Below are 5,882 nucleotides of genomic sequence, written 5' to 3'. Positions count from 1 at the left end.
AATGGAAGAGATGTGTGTCTCAAAACAAGGTTCTCTTAGGCTCCCTCTCTTTACTACCACTCTCTGTGCTGACAGTGTGTCATTGAACAAGCGATGTCACAAGCATCACCATGGCAGCAGTGCAAGTTACAAACAGAATCAAGACCCAGGGTGTAGACATGCAGACCACACAGCAGGCCCCACGGATGTGTTCCCCACCACGTGTTGTGTCAGCGAAGGAATTAAGATGATGAAAGGAAGAAGTAATAAAATTATGGTTTTAAGAGGCAGAAAATCTAGCTTCATGAGTTCAGATCAGATGGGTTCAGTCACTGGGCAACACAACGTAACTCAAACTTCAACTGTTTCAACAAACTGGTAGCTACTGGGGTTTCTTCCATAAACTGAGACAGGGCATAGACCAGGAAACGGCTCTGTTAACTGCCCAACACCGAGGTTCCTGAACTGTCCCGTAAGTTAAAAGTTAATGGCATAATATCAAACTAAACAAACTCAACTCCTTTTATGACATGAAAGCATTGCTTTTACCTGCACGGTAACCTATGATCACACAGATCAGAAAGGAATACAGCTAAATGATAGAGAAGCACATTTCTAACTTGCAGCCCTCTCAGGATACTCTGCTGTCGAAATTTAAACAGGCTGCTTTGCCAACAGAGCCTCAATTTCAGCACTTACACTTCTTGGGGTACTTCAGTCTACAGAAATTACATACTCTAGGCTAGTATCAATTAGGTAAAATTATTAGTACAACATTTCATCTTTCAACATTCCTGTCTTCTTAGTTATCACTGATTAATTCTATGCAACCTAATATCATCTAATTAAAGGCCTACTAAAATTCATCAAATTAAGCAACTTGTGGAAGAATATTTTCACCAAGTTTTCTACCGTAATTTTCAATAAAAAGATGTTTATCTTATTACATCATTCCATTTTCAGATATGCATTCAATACAACAAAGAAAAAGCAGAATCATTCCTCCTTAGTAGACCGGGAACATTCACACAGACTGAAGCACACAAACTCCATCCAGCTCATCTAAGAATGCCTCCATAAGCTTTAGAACAGCTCACACACCAGGGAAGATTAAAAAAAGCATGAGGGCTGGCACCACATTCGTTGCAATCTCTTCCTATAGGCAGGAATACAGTCAGAATTAATTCACTTTATATGGGCCACGAAGTATTTTGTGTTCCAAAACCATCTGACACATATAACCTACTGCTGGGGGAACAAAAAAACAAGAAAATACACACATACAAAACAGAAAAAAAAAACAACAAGTACTTTCATCTCACTGAAAACACTTCATAGAATTTTACCTGTCAAGAGCCTGCCTTCATTTTGTGAAACCCAGGTTTTACTTTCTTAGTGTTAACTTAAGGTACTGCAATCAGTAGGGGATTATCAAAAATGTTTTATTTTTCTACTTCGACTATCAGCATCTCCCCCCCAAAGCTCTTCCAGCTGCTGCAGTTCAGTAACTGGTGGCTAGTAGCATGGAAACAGCACCACACAGCCAGCAGGAAGTTATTCCTACTATTTCACAAAGTATAGCACAGGGAACAGACTGCATTTTGTAAGATTATATACATTAAATTATGCTTGTCATTGTTCACCTATGTCAGTGAAATGGCAAACATAATTAGAACATGACATACAAGAAAAATTCAAGAATTGAAATATATTTTCCATCTTCAAATGTGCATATTTATTCTGATTCCTAATGAAGACAATTGCTTACTTTAAATCTTCAGCAAAGTGGAGCAAAATCTGAAAAACTGTATGCGGCTTTAATGTAAGGTTTGTTGTTGTTTTAAAGCCATTAAGTTCAGGATCATAGCAAAATACTACTTCTGCACAAGCTAAAATCCACTTCTTTTTGAAAACCTGGTGATACTAATATATTTGAAAATAGGGACTTGAGAAAAAATGCTGCAGAAATTGACCATATATGGTCCATATAATGGTCTAACTTCAGCCTATAACATCAAAATAACAATAGACACTTCATTAATTTTAAAGGATTTAGCTTGGTATAAAACTTCTAAGAGAAAGATAATGGAAGGCATATTGTAGGCTGTTAATACATCATTTATACATGTTATGAAGTTAAGAACCTTCAGCAAATACAACCAGAGAGGATTACCAGACCCGCAGGCAAAGGTCACCTGCAGGCACTGCAGCCCCCAGGGCAAGAAGCTGCACAGCCACATCACCCCCTGTGGGTCTGCATGCAACCCAACACCATGCAGAGGAACTTCTGAATTTCACAGTCCAATCCAGTATCACTGTCAGTGCGCTCTCACAAGCTCCCAGATTTCTGTAACTTGAGCTGCATAGGTTTTTTATTTCCTGTACCATCTTGTATATCATTTAACCACGAACACACTGAAGTGGGAGAGGATCATCATTATGTTTTACTAAACCAACAGTAATACTGACTGCTGCAAAAAAGCACAAATTTAATTCAGAAACTACAATTTCATGCATCTGTCACACTCAATCCCTTTGCACCAAAAAAGAATAAATCTGTTAGAATTCTCTGGAAGTTTCAGAGTAAAAGAAAAGACATTTTCTGTCAAGCACTTTGTGTGGGCGTATCAGAACTGTTTGACATCACATGTTTAAATTAATTAGTAAAGTCTATCTTATGTATAATATTCTAACCTTCTTCCTCTTTTAAGGTAAAACTAAGCAAACAATTGGCTTTTAAGGATACGGTCCTTGCCCTTACTTTAATAATGTATTTTTCTTCACTGTATGATTAACTATATTACAGAATCACAGCGAATGGCAGATGTTGGAAGGGACCTTAAGAGATCACTGAGTCCAACCCCCTGCTAAGGCAGGTGCCCTACAATAGGTCACACAGGTAGCTGTCCTGATGGGCCTAGAAAATCTCCGTAGGAGACTCCACAGCCTCTATGGGCAGGCTGTTATTGCTATGCACTACATACAAGCTTTAATTCTATAGCCAGTATTAATACACTGATTTCTCACACACTCTACCTTGGTTGTTTACCACCACAGAGGAATAAATTTAAATAAAAGGCTGGATTCTTTAAAAATTAATAAACAATATTCCAGCAACCGTACCCAGCCATACACACACATACTCCTAAAAAAAAAAAACAAAAAAAAACTGTGTTACTAGGTAGTAACACTGGGCAACACTCTAATGCGGATTAGTACATATTTACTACAGTCACCAATGTAAATGTGACCCATGTGCAGCAGCTAGGGGCAGGTAAACACTGATTAAGATGCAGACTTAACATACCAAAAGCTCCTCCAGCAGCTAAAAGCAGCACCACCCGCAGGACAATACTGACACTTTAGTTAAAGGAAAAGGTAGAGAAGTCATTTACCTCAAGAGGTGTGAACCTTTTAGCACTTTTTGTCCACAGATAAAAGGACAAGGAGAACATCTTATCAAGACATATTCTTCTGTAATAAAGATCACAAAAAAATCATTTTACTTCACACCAACACTGTCGTTAGTTTGACGTCAGTGAATATTAATGAGTATTTAGTGTCTGAAGGTGAAATTCCAATGTGTGAGCCAATTCTAGTAGAACTTTGCATGTATGACTTTATAATTAAATACCCAGAGACACTTGAAAAATAACTTCTTTATTTCAACAGTACTTCATACATCAGAGATTGCTTACAAAGGAAATGATACGAGCCTAGAAAATGCATTTTGACTTTACTTCAAGTATCTCTTTGAGGATTTTTAATCCCAGGGAAGTGACTGGAAAGTGAGGATGTGAATTTACACACACCTGTTTTGTATTTAGTGGTGACCCCACAGCAAGTGCAGGAACACTCACAGTGCTCTCATATCACAACAGCACTGTTTTTAAGTATTGAAGCCTGGAACCCAGTTTGCTGCTGTGATTTGCAGGGACTGCAGCTGGCACTGAGTGCTCACAGCACTAAGTTGAGTGCAGTGAGCAACAGCACAGCAGACTGGATCCCAATTGCAAGTTCCTGTTTAATTTTTGATGTCATTGCAATACTTAGTTTCTTCTAATTACCAATGGGTTTTTCTTTTTTTCTTCCATGTCCTTTTCTTCCCAGGATCTTAACGCAACACTCAAATAATGCAGAGCCCCAACCTCCTTACTACAAGAAAGACACCGAGGCTCTGAAGTGCTGCCCAAAGAGGGGCACCGAATCCACGCGGGATCTGGAGCACATGCCTTTGTGAAAAGCAGCTGAGGGAACGGGGGCTGTATGGTCTGCAGAAGAGGAGGCTCAGGGGAGACCTGATTGCTCTCCTCAGGAAGCGACAGTCAGATACAGCAATAGGATGAAAGGGAACGGCCACAAGCTGCACCAGAGAAGATTCACGTTGGCTATTAGGAAAACATTCCTCTCTAAAAGAGTGGTGAAGTACTGAGTGGCACAGGCTGCCCACGGAGCTGGTGCAGTCAGCAGCCCTGCAGGCGTTCAGTAAACACGGAGATGTGGCGCTGCAGGACATGGCTGCTGGGCGTGGCGGGGCCGGACTGACAGCTGGACGAGATGATTTTTGTGGTCTTTTACAACCCGAACCGTTCTGCGACTCTCCTATAGCTGCAAGCATAAGCACGTTCCCTGTCACTTCAGCATCCAGGCACGGCACCGCAGAAGCAGCAAATCATTTACGAGCCAACATCAGTGGAATCGCTCAAGCGCTACAGGACACGCAGCCCCGGCTGCCCGTCCCAGCGCTATCGGCGAGCACGGAGCGGGATCCCCAACCGCCAGTACGGGTCCGGGGTGCGACAGTCCAGCGGCAGCGCGGAATTTCCCCGGGGCCGCCCGGCGGAACTGCAGCGCGGAGCGGCGAGGCAGGCGCGGCCCTCTCCGCGCGGAGCGCGCTCCCGGCGGCTGGCGGGGACGCGCCGCCCCCGCCCCCTCGTGCGCGCCCCCGCCGGCGCGGAGCCCCCCTTTCCCCGGTCCGGCCCTCGCGCGCCGTCGCCGCCCTGCGCGCCGCGCCGCGCGCTGCCCCGCCGCTGGCCCGCAGGGGGTCGGGCTGCGCGCACACGTGTCCCCGCCCCCTCCCGCACTCACCCGCCGCCCTGTACGTGCTGCCCCCGTCACAGGGGGTGGGGGGGGATCGGGCCGGGCGGAGCCGCGCGTCGCTCTCACGTCAGCGCTGATGCAGCCGCGCCGCCGCGGGGACGCTGAGGAAATGGCGTCTGCGGCGACTCCCAGCCCCAGGGGCCGCGAATGGAGGCGGAGCTCGAGCACGGGCGGAGGCGCCGAGTGGCCGCGGGGCTCCCAACGACCGCCAACCGCCGCCGCGCGCCCTCCGGCAGCGCCCCTGATTGGCCGCGGGGTGGGACGAGCTTCTCCTGCGGGAGGGGCCCCGCGCCGTGCTCGGGGCGTCGCCGTTCCGCTGGGCGGAGGCTGCGCGACGCGCGATAGCCGGGTGAGGTGCCGGCCGCGCTCCGGCGATAAGGACGGCTGGCCGCGGTGCGCCGGTGGCCGCCATAGCGGCCTGCTCGCGGGACGTGGCGCTGTCACCCACCGCTGCCGTTCCCTCGGCGGTGCCGGAGTCGAGAGGAGCGGGGACCCGACGCGATCCTGCTGTTACACTTGCCGCTGTCCGGCGTCAAACATCAGGCTACAGAGTGGCTTCAATGACATATTCGATGTCCGTACTTCAATCACTCTGTATTCTGAAGTTACATATTTACCCATGGATTGTTTTTTGTTTTTTTTTCCTTCTGTGAGTAACTATGCACCAGCACTCCAAGCAGAAAAGCAAAGCCCAGGTTACATCCACCGGGAGTCATTGCAGCTGGAGAATTGGAGGACGTGTCTGTCAGGGCCGGTGCTGTGTCCATCTAGATTAAATATTTGGCCTTGTTCAGAGAGTGAAA

Source organism: Tetrao urogallus (genome assembly GCF_951394365.1).
Source record: "Tetrao urogallus genome assembly, chromosome: 7".
Taxonomy (NCBI): Eukaryota; Metazoa; Chordata; class Aves; order Galliformes; family Phasianidae; genus Tetrao; species Tetrao urogallus.
This window is presented reverse-complemented; position numbering follows the sequence as displayed.